The 14,377-nt window shown below is 44.2% G+C and overlaps 1 protein-coding gene across 6 annotated transcripts in view; it reads left to right on the top strand.

The window, feature by feature from the left end:
• Positions 1 to 14,377, top strand: part of FOXP1 (forkhead box P1) — a 700,722-nt gene that overhangs the window by 393,872 nt on the left and 292,473 nt on the right. The gene's annotated exons all lie outside the window — the stretch shown is intronic.

Genomic DNA, 14,377 nt, shown 5'->3' with positions numbered 1-14,377 from the left:
ATCGCAGCTCAGAAGTTTGACTATTTTGTACATTTCTTCTACTTATTCTGTCAATATCACTTTCCTGCAAAATCCTGCCAGTTACGCCTCGCTGACCGTGGTAACTAGTATTCAGCTGGCTTCCTCTAAACCCCTCGTTCCAAACCTGTATCTCTTCACTAGCTCATCTCCTAGAGCTTTGATATGGTGGTATGAGTGCGCACAGATGAATATAAGTGTAGGTAATATTGTGACATAGGAGCCGGGGAAGATAGTGTTGTGATGATGAATGTCGGCCATGTTCATTAAAAATTAAGGAATGGAATTAATAAGACATTGAAAAAATGACATAAAATATTTCTATAAAATAGTAGTCTTCATGGATGTCATCTTCAGGGGTCACAAAGACACAGAAGACTCACTAAATCTATTGTCAGGAGGAGTACTCATTCTGCCTTGTGGAGAGCGCAGAGTAGGCATAAAGAGACTTATAGGCCATGCAATGCTCCCCTGGGAAATTTGGTATGCAAATAGGGGACAGTACAATGCCTCTGCAGCGCCACCTATTGCAAGGTAGCTTCCCTTCATGACAATCTTCCACCTTAGCAAACAGGAGATAGTAAAAACAAAAGTGATATCAATTGCGCCACATTTTGTTTGGCGTGTGAAAAAGGACAAATGTCACAAGGACATAAATAAAATGACAAAGCATATACGCAACCAAAACACACGCATCGTACACATTGAAATCCGTCCATTTTTCAGGGACTGAAATTGCGTACTCCGTGTGAATGAGCCCTTAGTCATCTTGCAAGGCATGAAAGAAGGTCAGACATTGACTTATAGGGAAGCCACCTTCCAATAGATGGCGCTGCAGAGACATTATACCTTCTCCAATTTACATACAAACTCTATTGTGCCTGTAGCTATGTGCTAGAAACAATAGTTGCTAGGGCTGAAAACACATAGCAACAGGATCTAAATAAAATAATGTATGTCATGTTTTTATAGAAGTATGTGTTTCCCACTATTTGTATATATTTTATGGCTTCTGATAGTTTGCTATGGTATTCCATACTTTTTTTTTGCATATATATATATATATATATATATATATATGTCCGAGTTTATTTACAGCAATGGTTGTGTGAAATAATAGACACTATGCCATACGGAGTGCAGTGGTGGGAAAGGTAGGTGGGCGTATTGGCGGGTCACTATGCAAAGGGTGATGATCCGCGCAGTCATGGAGTGGTGACATATTTGCTAGACATGTGCTGTGGATAGAGATGAGTCGGCCTGCTCTTAGGGCACCAAGCATCGTTGCGGATTCTGCATCATGAGCTGTTTAGGATTCATGTGTATCTCTTGAAAGTTCAAGTCCAAAGCCACACTCTTACCTACCTGCTGTTCTCTGTGTTTGTGCAACCCCATGCAAATCAGTAGAGAGACTTTACAGAGTGTCCCGTTTTATAAACAATTTCATTGCAAGCTGATCTGCGTGATGGGGTCCATCTGGCGAGAGGTCCCCCTCTATTGACTGAACCAATGTAAGCCATGTGATTGGGCCCATACTAGTAACCTTCCTGGTAGAGAGTGTTAGAGAACACTCAGCCTCCTCTCCAATTAGGCAATACACGCACCTGCCTGAGGCCTCGCCTACCCCGGAGGCCTTTCACATATACAGGTTCAATGAAGGCCAAAAGAGTGTCCTTCATGCTAAAGAAGCCCCTTGGATATACTTAGCAGTTACACAATTAGCTTATACCAAATATGTTAGAGGGGTATTTTCAGAAGCATCTTTCATCACGGGATGAAAGTTTTATCAATGGGGATCTCACTGTTGAGACCACCAATGATTGGTAGAATGGATAATCCGTGTCCTCTTCACAGCACCCCCCACAGTGAGGAGGAGCTTGAATGGCGTGCCATGAGAAAAGGCCTCTGTTCTTGGCATCATCTCCGCAATAAGACTTCCACCAATCAAACTCCTTTCCTTTAGCCTGTGGACAGTTGATAAAACATGATTCTGGTACAACCCCTTTTTAAGAAAAGACTTGAAATGACGTCTCTTGATTCTTTTATCACAGATCATTATAACGAGCGGTGCAAAAATTTTCAGATGCGGGTTCTCCAACATAATTGTAGAAGAGCTGGTGGCAGGTGTCTCCGCAATCACAGGCTCGCTGGAGCGGGTTGGTTCAACGGCACATTGCTTGGGCTTACCGCTGCCATGCATAGCTCCATCGGAGGCTTAGGCCATCGGAGGCCTAGTTAAGAACAGAGCTCGGCTGTAAGGAGTGCAGTCCCAGCATCCTGGGAAATGTTTGATATCCAGGTCGTGAGGCTAATTTGCTGCATCTGGTTACCCTGAATATGTGATAAAGAGAGGAATCAGAGAATCTATTAGAATCCTAGAATGGTAGAGTTAGAAGGGACCTCCAGGGTGATCGGGTCCAACCCCCTGCTCAGTGCAAGATTCACTAAATCATCCCAGACAGATATTCGTCCAGCCTTTGTTTGAAGACTTCCATTGAAGGAGAACTCACCACCTCCCGTGGCAACCTGTTCCACTCATTGATCACCCTCACTGTCTAATATCTAATCTGTGTCTCTTCCCTTTCAGTTTTATCCCATTGCTTCTAGTCTTTCCTTGTGCAAATGAGAATAGGGAATTAGCTGTGATAATGTTTTATACTCAACCGCTTACACGGGAGAGTGCTTCTTCTTTCTTGGTGGTCAAATGATAAGTAGGACCAAGTCCACAGAGAAATTCCGACTTACCACACCCAACTCACACACTTCCTGTTCGTTTGCACCCAAAGTTCCTACCCCTTCTAATCCCACAACCTCTCAAGGACATAGTCCACGATATACATTCTATATTAACCATCTCAGTATTAGACACTATGTACCCCCCACATTACATTGGCACTACAACCCCCAGCATACTGTGTATTTTATATACTGAGAGTTGTTCTACCAGAACAAAGCAAAACTTGATAATAGACCAGATATGTGCAGATAAGTTTCCCTTCCCTTCTGCAGCGGTGAAGTGGTTAAGTGTGCGGAGCCGTATATAATATATGTACAACGTGTTTATAATAGTGATGAAAGCCGCGCAGTGTCTGGCATTGTCACGCCATTCGTATTATAGAAGAAAGATCCTCATGACCGCACTGACAATTGATAGCAGTAGTGCTTTGGTGGCGCCGAGCCAAATAAATTCAACTTTTACTCCATCCAAGTGAGACGTGTGCCAAACGGAGTTGTACGCTGTTACGCTGCGTGTTCCCGAATATCTAAAGAGATGTACAGCTCGTTGCCTGGCTGTTCAGGAAGAGCTCACACAGATTATAGGGTCGGCCGAGAGTGTCGCATTACGCTGCGGAATTGTTTGTGGTACTATAAATCCCAGCATGCCCTACTGTTTGCATTGATAGGAACCAAGTGTTGCAAATACAGTATGCAGCCCTGTAGATTACCATGAAATCATATTACTAGTATTGTTAGAACTGCCCAGTGTTCCATTAGGGGTCATTCAAATGAGCGTATTATCTAACCATATTCAGTCCGTATTTTTTACTGACTGTATACGGACAGCACACGGACCCATTATATTGAATCAGTGTATTTTTTACGCAGACCGATATTGCACGTAAAAAAAAAATCGCAACATATCCTATTTTAGTCCCAAATCACCCATTAAAGTGCAATATTATCTTGGTAGTACATTGTTGACTGTATATGACAGTCTTATCATATCTTTATACAGTGGCAATACGGTATGTGGGATTTATGTAACAGTTTTATCTATGCACTATGTGGTGGTATTAGGGGGGTCATGTAAGACAGTATTATCTTGGCACTATATGGCGATATTATGTGGGTTGTATGTGACAGTATTATCTCAGCACTATATGCTGAAAATAAGTGGACTGTCTATTGCAGTATTATCTTTGCACTATTTGATGGTAATATGTGGGCCAGTATTATCTTGGCACTCTCTATATGGTGGTATTATGTAGACTGTGTATGATAGTGTCATCGTAGTACTGTATAGTGGTAATATATGGGCTGTATATGCCAGTATTATCTTGACACTATATGGTTGTAATATATGGGCAGTATATGCCAGTATTATCTTGACACTATATGGTGATATTATGTGGGTTGTATATGACATATGACAGTATTATCTTGGCACCATATTCTGATAATAAGTGGGGTGTTTATTACAGTATTATCTTGGTGCTATATAGTGGTATTATATAGACTAGGTATGACAGTGTCATCATAGTACCATATAGTGGTAATATATGGGCTGTATATGACAGGATCGTCTTTGCACTATATTATGGTAATATGTGGGGCAGTATATGCCAGTATTATCTTGACACTGTATGGTGATATTATGTGGGTTGTATATGACATATGACTATATTCTGATAATAAGTGGGCTGTTTATTACAGTATTATCTTGGTGCTTTATAGTGGTATTATGTAGACTGTGTATGACAATGTCAATGTAGTACCGTATAGTGGTAATATATGGGCTGTATATGACAGGATCATCTTTGCACTACATGATGATGGTAATATGTGGGGCAGTATATGCCAGTATTATCTTGGCACTATATGGTTATATTATGTAGACTGTGTATGACAATGTCATCGTAGTACTGTATAGTGGTAGCATATATAAGGCAGTATATGCTAGTATTATCTTGGCATTATATGGTGGTATTATATGGGCTGAAATGACAAAATCAGAAAGTAGGATACTTAGCCCATTTTTTTAAGCTGCTCTATATAGAATGCTATATACATATGTGTCTTATTAACCCAATGTTCCCCACTGATCATTCTAGCCCAGGCCTTCTGCATAAAGAAGCCAATTACCACTCAAACAGATAATGTTGTTAAGCCTTTGGAAGCCATAAGCAAGCCTCGATAAACATGTTAATTCCACCGTGCTAAATGACATTTCAGATTTTGGGTTCACGTCTAGACGATCCATACTGTAAAGCAAAGCTGATAGTGCATTAATCACCCCTTAACAACAGGTAATATGCATAATTTATGACGGTATAATGCTATCTTTCGGATATTTATGATGGATAATGCTCAGTTTTCCCGTTGTGCTGCTGCTTTAAATTATACCAAAAGGAAAATTAATGAGAAAGTAGATTTATGAGTTTCATTTGTTTGTCAATTCAGAAATTAATTGGGTGTTAATTTTAGTAGTCCCTCATCAGGCCGGGTCTGTAGGATGTAGGCAGCCCTCCACATTCATTGAATCCTACCTCTCATTTTCTGCGGGTCACCAGCTTTGCATACATTAAAACAGCCCCGAGGCGGACTCTCTTGATTACTTCTTGAACCGCCTCGTGCGCCTTCCCGGAATGATTATGAAAATCACTATAGGGTAATAGTAGCTAAACAAATCCCCTTCTACATTGCATTTCCTATGTACAGCTGGGTGCCTCATTCTCTGATTTTTCCCCTCGTGTTTTCCATGGAAGTTGGTTATTTTGGCACTTCGTGGGAATTGGCGCATCATTCTGGAGCTGTCAAAGTATTTTTATCTCATAATTAACCTTTTATCCTTCTGTTCCCGTAATTTTACATTTGACATTAATTGTACGGTTGCTTTTAAATAGTATTGTAAGAAAACTATCTCAGGTCTTAGCTACACCGGCTGTTTTTTTCCCCCTAGATTGCGTATCTTCGCAGATTTGCTGCCAAAATTTCTGTGCGTGTGTAAGGGGGTATGGTTATGCTTTATTGTTGTTTTGTGTTCTGTTTGGTCATGTTCTTAGTACTGAGTTGTTCCTGCAGACAGGCACCATGCTACAATACCGCACTTTTTTGCTGATAGAAGAAAGGTGTTCCGTGATATAAAAATGGGCGTAGTGATCTGAGCGTGTTCTGAGCGAGCGTTGCAGCCGCAGAGATAGTCGAGGGTGTTGTTTCTGCAGGTCTTTGGGGATTCCTGGCCAAACAGAGTATTCTGAAATGTGTAAGGCCACTCTCACACAGTTTCGGCAGAACTGCGCAATTTCACCGCCGTTTTTGGACGTAAGTTACTGCCTCCGACTACGGGTTTTAATGCACCCTATCATTCTGATGGTTAATGACGTGCACTAATGACGGCCAAATAGAGCTGACAGCACTCAAAAATTGCAATGGCAGCCCTTGCAATCACTGTGAAAAGTGAATGTGTGAGAGTGGCTCACATGAACAGGTACAAATTCCGCATGCGGGAGGCCCACAGCGAATTATGTCTGTGAACCCGGCTGGTGATCCTTCGTACCGCAAGTAATTGTATTGCATATGGCCACGGAGGCACGCAGGCGGTCATGTGCAGTACAGCTTTTTGTATTTGTTTGTATTTCCTGCAGCAATGACGCAGGTACCCGCAGTCCGTACATGATGTAATTGCGTATGAGATGTGGGTATATTGACGACCATAGAGCACAATGTGTATGGTCACAGGTTCCGCGGTAAAATAATGCATACCGGAATTTTTCTTACACTACCGAAATACGCAATTCGTATCCGCAGGTGTGAAGGAAAATTCAAAACTACTTGTCTTTCAGTGCCCACATATTACCACGGATCATCCGCACGGACGTTGAACGCGGAATCCGATTCCAAATCCAGTTGTGTGAGAGCAGCCTTAGACTACAGATGTACCACAGCGCTCAGTAAGCTTTGGGTAGTCTAAGGCCTAATGTCCACTGACACGCACGGATACCACTGCTGAATGCCATGCAATGTAATTAAGGTCCCATTGAAATCAATGGGCAATGCTTACCGAAGAATGAAAATAGAACATGACTAGAGATGAGCGAGTATACTCGCTAAAGGCAATTGCTCGAGCGAGCATTGCCTTTAGCGAGTACCTGCCCGCTCGAGACTGAAGGTTCGGGTGCCGGCGCGGGGGAGCGGTGAGTAGCGGCAGTCAGCAGGAGGGAGCGGGGGGGGGGGGGGGGGAGAGGGAGAGAGAGATCTTCCCTCCGTTCCGCCCCGCTCTCCCCCGCAGCTCCCTGCCCGCCGCCAGCACCCGAACCTTCGGTCTCGAGCGGGCGGGTACTCGCTAAAGGCAATACTCGCTCGAGCAATCGCCTTTAGCGAGTATACTCGCTCATCTCTAAACATGACATGATGCGGCGAGGGGAAACATCGCTCATGTGTATGATTCCATTCAAAAGAATGAGAGTTCATATTTGCGCGAGCTATTTGAGTCTCGCAACGCAGAAAATTTGTGCAAGATTCTCGGCTGTGTGAAATCGGTCTAAGCCGCAGATTTCGGGGCCCCATCATTGGTGTGCTGAGTTTCCAACGTGATTCTGCATTGACGTCACTTCTTAATGCGGTTCCGCACGGTGTCATGTCAGAGAATCTGCCCCAGTGTCCACATTGCGTCTTCCAGTATAGTCCGGATTGAGAATTCTTTGCTCGTAGACATATCTTAGGATGTTTTCTCGTCCGCGATTACGCTCCTCGCCTTCTGTTGACATGGCTTCTCTGAAAAGCGGAGATTTGATCCAGTGTGAAGCTTCCTTGTATGCTTTGATCCAGCTTAGTCTTGTGTTAAATTATTCAGTAATAATTACAGGACACGGTGTAGGTTATATGTTTTGATACAGCTCCGGGTATGGAATATAATTTCCACTTATCAAACTAACAGTGTGACATTAGCACAGATTCATGTGTGTGAAATTGATTTGCCACTGCAAAATAGTGTGGTCAAATACCTAGTGTTGTTCCCGGTTAATAAGGTTTTTCATTAGTTTTGGTTGAGGCGGGCGTATTTAAAGAGACGATCTTAGATAGAAAAAAAATATCGAAACTCAATGCAATTCGACTTTGTCCAGCAGGTTGTATGGGATTGAACTGATGTACCCAAGCCAAGCAGATTTGTAAATCAGTCCTCTCAATCTTGATTTAGGGTTCGGAGAAAATAATACAACTTGGGCAAACTTATCAAATTCTATGCATGGTAATTCGCTTTTAGGGATGAGCAAGCGTACTCGGTTCGGGTGTTTTTGCACTCGAGCACCGCTTTTTCCGAGTAACTGACTACTCGGGCGAAAAGATTCGGGGGGCACCGGGGGTGAGCGGGGGGTTGCAGAGGGGAGTGGGGAGGGGGGGGAGAGAAAGAGCTCCTCCCTGTTCCCCACTGCTACCCCCCGCTCCACCACGCCGGCCCCCGGCGCCCCCCGAATCTTTCCGTCCGAGTAGTCAGTTACTCGGAAAAAGCGGTGTTCAAGTGCAAAAACGCCCTGAACGAGTACGTTCGCTCATCTTTATTCGCTTTGCATGTTAGATTCAGTTCACATTGACGTTCGAAGCCTCCAGCACAGATCTGGTACAAATTCCCAGACTAAGGCCGCCTGCAGACGAGCGGAAATCCCGCCGCGGGATTTCCCGCGGGATTTCCGCCGCTGAAAGTCTGCATAGGAGTGCATTACAATACGCACTCCTATGCAGACGGCCGCGGTTTGGCCGCGCGAAATCTCGCGCGGCAAACAAACCGCGGCATGTTCTAATTTTGTGCGGAGCACGCACTCACCTGGCCGCCGGCTCCGGTCTGCGCATGCGCCGGCTGCGCGGCAGCCGGCACATCAAAGAGCCGGGGCCGCCAGGCGCGGGTGAGTACGCGCTCGCCCCTGCAGGCTCTGGGGTCGGATCGCGCGGCGAGATTTCTCGCTGCCGGATCCGACCCGCTCGTCTGCATTACTGGTAGAGCTTTTTACTGGTAGAGCTTTTTTTTTTTTTGGAAGGAAGCCCAACGGACCCCATTAAAGTCAAAGTGGTTCATCAGGCGCCATAGGATCTGTCTCCAGCTGGTATACCATTCTCCTGTCCCCATGGCAGAATAGGCAAGCAGGACGCCTGAGTACAGCCTTAGGCGCATTGTCACTTGTCTGTAATATGGACGCGTAAAAGATACTGCTGCAACCGTATGTCATAAGTATTTGATCTAGTTTCTGTATTTGGCCAATAGAAAATAAAACCAACGAAGGCAAATGCAGAGGCAAAAATGGACACAAGTAGCACATGCTGCTTTTTTAGAACTCAGTTGTGAAAAATACAACCGGGTGAATAGATGCCTAGATTCGCTACGTATTATGGTCTGCAAATCATGAACCCAATACATGGTAAAAATACGTGCATCTGAAAATCTATGATTGGTGGGGGTCTGGTTGCTGGGAACCCTAGTAGTCCCTAGAGTGGAGGCTCCAACTATCTTCCCATGAATGAAGCAGAGATGCACATGCACGCTGCCGCTCCATTCATTTAAATGACAGCGACCGAAATTTCTGAGTCCGAGTGCTCAGCAATCTCCAGCACTGTCAATGCAATATTGGAGTCTTGGCATGTATGTGCATCCTCCACTTCATTCATAGGACAGCCCGGACCCCTGTTATCAGAACCCATAGGGATCCCAGTGGTCTAATAGGGGATAACTTTAAATTTTTGGACAGCCCTTTAAAGGGTTATCCCCATCTTATAAAGTGATGGCATATTGCGAGAGTGCAACATTACTTTCACCCTTACTGATCCTAGGAATGAAGAGGATGCGGCACTGGTTTAGCATATCCCCTCCACCGCTTTTTCCTTCTCCAGCTACTGGCTATTCAGGGAACTGCAACACATTTCCATTCAACTGAGAAAGGGACATAGCACTACACAAATGAGATGGCCCGTATGTTCTCAGGATCTTGGGGGTCTCACAGGTCTAGTGATATGCCATCACTTTTTATAATAGTAAAACCCCTTTAATATGTAATGTGAATGGCCAATTAGAGGATTTCTCTGCCATGGGCAATCCTTAGAGTGGCATTACATGGGACAACTATTGGGTTCTGAGTGAAAACAATTGTGCAATAGTCAATAGTTGCTTCATTTCGGCTCACTGAAATGAAGGAACTAGTGCGCGACTCTCACTCAGTGTAAACAGGCAGTTGTTCATCTTTGAAGACTGCCTGTTCATATTGCATAGAGGCGGTTGGCCGGAAGAGATCTCTAGCACACTCCTCCCCCATTGACTGCTACTATCTCTCCAGTGTGAAAGCCGTTATGTGCCTGACAGTCGTCTCATATCCAGCCACCCTTATGGCCCTTTTACACAGGCCAAAAATCTCGTTTGCCCAACAGAACAAGCTCGTGACGGTGATAATTGTTCTGTGTAAACAGGGCATTACCTGTTAGAAAGATTCATTGACTATAAGCAATTCAAAAAATATCCCCCTGCAGGGTCATCCAATAAACAGCTGTAATCCGAGGGTAAACCTGGCAGTGGCAGTAAGTGTTCAGCTTCTCTGCAGCACCACCACAGGGGAAAGTCAGTATTACATAATACCCATTCACAGCAGTGGGTTGTTCATGTTATGCAGGACGCACAGGTCTTCCAGAGGGAGAGGCACTCTTTGTGATTGCTCTCTACTATGGCTAAAATTTAAAAATCCCAATCGCAGGACCACTTAACCCTCCTATTAATCCCCAAGGTGAAATTTTTGTTTTCTGTTGTAGTCTTTTTTAAATATCCTGGTGCAGTAGCTCTTGGTCCCCCTCATCGTCTTCCTGGCACCCAACACCCAGGGCATAGACCCCGCCTGCCTTGGAAGGCTCTTTTCCAGTGATCTCTTTAAACTTTTCCCAGAAATCTCCGTGCTGCCTTCTTGTCAGGAGCACCTTTTTTTAAAAAAATCTTGGCTTATCTTAAGGTCTTAAGTTGAATAAATAAACACTGACTTCATCCTTTTTGGGTAAGTTACTTGATAGGTGACTCATTTTACCCGTAAATAATAAACCAAAGAAGCAGTCCTTAAATTCATCCTTCTGATCACACGGAATAAGTACTTGGAACTGAAGACATAGAATTTATTACTTTATTCTCTTTCCATTCATACTGGCTGTTGTCTAAACGCTGTGGAACGTAAGGGCCAAGAAAAAGTGTAGTTCCCCATAACAGCTGCCAATCTTCAAAGCCTAAAGGTATCTTTACACGGTATGACTGTCAGGCGGATTAGCACTCACCAGCCGTAGCAGCGACTATCGCTCCTGTACTATACACAGTGAATGAAGGCAGAGCAGCCGGGGGTTGAACCGGCTGGCCCGCCTCCATTCACAGTAGACATCCGGCCTGCCCACCTTCCTACACACTGATTGCTAAGCCTAATAATAATCTGACACTTCCTGATTTGTAGAGAAACCTTCTCAGCAGCCATCTCACTATCATCACAGGCAGGATTACACTGAGGGGGACACCTATATATACATAACACAGCATCCACTGTTCACAGCTGTTGATGGTCACAGCTCACCTCCTACCCTACCCTGCACAGGTCACAGGGCATGCCCACAACACTCTCTCATATAAATCAAGGAGTCCCCTCCTGTCCATTGTGTCAATGGCACATGAGGCTGCTGTAAACTACATATCTGAATGTTAATAACTGCAGCTCAGGCAATAGAATTTTAAAAAATCTTCAAAGAAAAAAATAACAGATTAGAACAATGGAAATGTGTTACTATTTGGTTATAATCAATAAAAACCATTATATAAGTGATACATTCCCTTTAAAGCATCAACATACTCTCTTTCTTGCCTCTTGGGCTATTAGATGAGGGTAGAGCTGTTTTAGCGGGCCCAGAGCAAAGGTTTCAAGAGCGGGCCCGCTGCTGAATATTGTTAGAGATTTTCTAAGATAACAAAGCAAGAAAACCCCAATGTGCCTCTATAGAGAGTGAGAAAGAATTAGCAAAATCTCATTTACGCACTGCGAAGGAAATCTGTCCAACATCCATGTAGAAATAGACATGTAGTGTGGAATCTAAATCCACAGCATGTCAATTAGCGGCAGCGGGTTTGCGGAGCGGATTCCAGCTCTTCAACGAGGTGGTGAATTCCGTACCAAAATCTGTGTTAAAGTCTGTGTCAAAATCCTCATCAATTGGTGCAGATTTTGACATGGATTTTACACTGCGGAACTTCTATTATGGACGCTCCGCACCAAATTCCGCCCCGTGTGTACTTACCTCCACTGTAGGCAACCTGGGAGGTTGCACGGAGCTCATCACCTGCACATGAACAAATGTGGATATTAAAGGGATTGTGTCAAAAATGACTTTATCACTTATCTATAAGGTAGGCGAAAAAAAAGCCTGATCGGTGGGGCCTCGCCACTGATACCCCAGAGCTCCCAGGCTTGCTGCTCCTCCTGCAGTAAGGAGGAAATTGAAGTGCGTGGTGCCACTCCATTCATCTCATACAAGCAAAAGTGCTTGTACTCCGCCAATTCCGTCAGCCTCATTGAAATGAATGGAGTCGTGCTGCACACACACAAGTGTCTTCCCATTCACTTTCACATCCTTGTAAGTGGGTGCTGAACACCAAGCGAGTCCGACAGGTGAGCGATTCCTCACTCAGTGCGCATGGTACGTCTACTGCCCGAATTAGCTGTTTCCAGCGGGAATACGGGCAATAATCACGCGGTGAAAAGGTACCTTTATGTTCTAGCAGTAAGTTCCAAGAAGACATGTCTTTGCAGTGAATCATTCGGCTTCTCCAACGTCACGGAATTGTTTATTCTGCCGATATCGTAATTCAAGGTGTGGAAGGATAAATAAATACTCCTGCGGATGAAGTGATATTTAGTTCTGCGGTATATTTTATGACCGTAGCCACATTTATCTGTGCCTGGAGCCGACGCAACTCGCACATATTACTTCTACAGGTTTGATTTGATTTAGGCCGGCTTCACACAGGCGTATTTGTGCATGCAAATTTTGCAGAAAATGGAACCCGCTGATTTCAATGGGTTTGTCACACTTCCGTATTTGCATGCGCATTTCAGTTCTATTTTTCTGTGTATTTGCACACCAAAGGTCCCCATAGAACTAAATGGGGGGTGGGAGTGCGCAAATGTGTATACAATATGCAAGGACATGCGTGAAATATTGTGTAGTTGCGCAGGAAAAAGAACACACCTGGACTGATTAGTCAATTCAATCGGTGCGTCTTTGTTTGCTGTGCACAAACGAACATATCTTGCGGGCACCTAAAGTGCAGTAAAACACGCCAATGTGTGCACCTTACACATACGCTTGTGTGAAGCCGGCCTTAGGCCTGTGTCACACAAATGTATTTGCTGAGTGTTTTGCGCACGTAATACGCAGTGAATAAAACCCATTGATTTCAATGGGCTAGTTAACATACACATTTTTACGTGCGCATTTAGTTTGCGCAAAAAAATATGCAACATGTCCTGTTATCCCACGCATTTACGCACTAAGATAGCACAACATTGAACTAATTACCTTAATTGCTCATTTCAATGAATAGGAGCATGGTTGTGTTTTTTTTACGTGCAAATGTACACGATTTGTGTGCGCAAATGTGTAGTAAAACAAGCACTTGGGCGCACAAATGCACTTACGTCCGTGTAACATGGTTTGTTCCTTTTTGGTTTTATATTTCTGCTTTTAGAGAAGTCTACCCCTAAAATAGCAGCCCCCCCCCCCACAGGAGCTCATGATAGGCCATCAATAACTCATTGGTTTGGGTCAGCTGCCCAAGACCCCAACCAATCAGCTGATTGGGTGCCTGCTGTCACTGGCAAACCAAACAGGGTACGGAGGGGAAGCTGATGCTCTGTTTGGTGGTCGCTGCTGGTAACTGCCATTAAAATCAATGAGAACTGCGCCTGCATTACTAGTGCCAGCTACTATACAGGGGACAGAGCGATCTGCTTCCGCTCCGTACCCGTTGCATTTTCCGGTGACTTCAAGTGCCCGAACTGTTGATCGGTTCAAGTACCGATCAGCCGACTCAAACCGATCAGCTCTTGATGACTAGCCTGATCAATAAAAATTCTATGAAAAACTCCTTTAATTCTGCTGGCAATTCCGCATCAAAATCCATATTTGGGGTATGTTCATATGGGGAGATTAGATGTGGGATAGCCGCAGCGGACATGCCGCAGCTAAAAGTCTGCATCAAAACCCGCACCATTTGGATGAGCAAATTTATGACCGTTTAGATGGGCCGATTTAGCGTTCGAACGAACGTATGATGTCAGAGTTCGCTCAGACAGCCTGTTTATACAGGCAGAATCATCGTTGGCTGGTTGGATGTATATGACTTTATTCACACAAGCGTTTATACGTGACTACTTAGCCACCTTTTTACGTTGGCCAAAATTGCGACCATCTGAATCATTGGTTTCCAATGTATTCATTGAGATGACCAATAGCCTCATAAAAACTAGGAATTATAGGACATTGGCTACTGAATACGGCAGCTGATTTTATATGTTGCCGAAAAGGATAGGTCTTGCTCTATCTTTCGACTGATATATGCTCGTGGCTCCCATAGACTACT

The sequence above is a fragment of the Eleutherodactylus coqui genome, chromosome 3 (assembly GCF_035609145.1).
Source record: "Eleutherodactylus coqui strain aEleCoq1 chromosome 3, aEleCoq1.hap1, whole genome shotgun sequence".
Lineage (NCBI taxonomy): Eukaryota > Metazoa > Chordata > Amphibia > Anura > Eleutherodactylidae > Eleutherodactylus > Eleutherodactylus coqui.
Note: the sequence above shows the minus strand (reverse complement) of the source record. Positions and strands in the feature narration are given on the sequence as shown.